Source organism: Elephantulus edwardii, unplaced genomic scaffold (assembly GCF_000299155.1).
Source record: "Elephantulus edwardii isolate Elephantulus edwardi_28Jun2011 unplaced genomic scaffold, EleEdw1.0 scaffold00026, whole genome shotgun sequence".
NCBI classification, from domain to species: Eukaryota; Metazoa; Chordata; class Mammalia; order Macroscelidea; family Macroscelididae; genus Elephantulus; species Elephantulus edwardii.
The window spans coordinates 2,960,558-2,962,091 of record NW_006399776.1 but is presented as its reverse complement, the minus strand read 5'-3'; positions in this window follow the sequence as shown (position 1 = coordinate 2,962,091).

The following is a 1,534-nucleotide window of genomic DNA, read 5'->3' as shown; positions in this document are numbered from 1 at the left end:
GTCTATTTGTAAAAAAAAAAAAAAAAAAAATTTCTATTTGTGCATTGCAGGGTTTATACATACTCTTCTTGATAAAGAGGTTAGCCCTTTTAAATCCTTATTTGTGACTTGACCTGATTTCCCTGACTTGTAGCATTTCCAAGATCCCTGTAAAGTTTAAGCAATTCAAATTTTGTTAAATTCTTTCTTTCTTCTGAAGCAGGAGCTTTCTCTCAGATCTAAGAGTCCTATAAAATGTTCTTTCTAGTTTTCTGTCCATCTTAAAATAGTCATACTCCTGAAATTGTGTTACAATTCTGTAATAATGAGGGGTGTTAAGAAATAGCATGGGGCAGGAAAGTCTGTTAGTAAATATGGAGCTAGGAGAGAGGAAAGGTCTAAATTCATCGTTAACAACGCAAAAATAGAAGCCAGACAGAAATAGCTATGAAATAAGCTAGGATTTATTTAGATGTACCTCAGAGAGAAGTTTGAAGTGATGTTCCCAGAGACACTCCCCTGTTTTCTCTTCTTGCCTTTCCTCTCTCCCCCAATTCTTCATTTTGAAAGAAAAGCCTGACTACACTAAGCTAAGGGGTAGTCTTACTCAGGCTAAATCAATGTGAAAGAAAGGAAGGAGCAGAGGAAGAAAAGGAGAGGAGGTAAGGAAGCAAACAAGACAGCAAGCTGGCAGGCAGGCAGGTGGGTGGGGGGAGGGAGGAAGGAGCAGGCAAGCAATCTTCTCAGGAAGATCTATGTTGAATCAGATCTAAAGAAGGAATAATGGCAAGGGTAAATAAAAGTTACTTCCTCTCTCTGTATAACTTCTTTATTCTTTAGGGCTGCTTGCAGTATTCATCTAATTTCCTATATCACCATGCACTCCAACAGTAACAAAACAAAATGATCAACATAGGCAGGAACACCTGCAAAACACCACCAGCCACCAATACTCTACGATTCAACAGCACACAAGATTCAACAGTTGGATTCCCTCACTTGCTTCTTGATGCAATTTCTAATCCCTCATGTCAAGCCCCTGCCTTCCAGCAGGCAGAGTACAAAGGCCCTCAAAGGAATTTCCAAGGTTGCAATCTTTAGGGAAACAGACTGCCACATCTGTCTCCTTCAGAGCAGCAGGTGGGTTAGAACCACAGACCTTTCAGTTAGGAGTCAATTGCTTGAGCACTGTGCCAGCGGGGCTTCCCTGCAACACTAGATACACTCCTTATTCTGACCGTGGCCATCTGAACTACTGTCCCTATCAACTCACGCATACTGCCTCCTCCCCAATTTGTGGTAATGGCTCTTTATTGACCCTCTCAACCACTTCCAGCACTGTCTGCTGACCGCCCCAATCACTGGTAAACGAATCTAGTTAATCCAAATAATCCCCACTCACTGGTTGCCCAATATTAATGAGTCCTTCACAACCTCACTAGTCACCACACTTAATAACATCCTTCCTCTGAACCCTCAAAGATACCAAAACCCCCGCCCCACTCCCTGCAATGACTGCCTGAGGTTCGGTCTTTGCTCACCCTCTCTCCAAGCT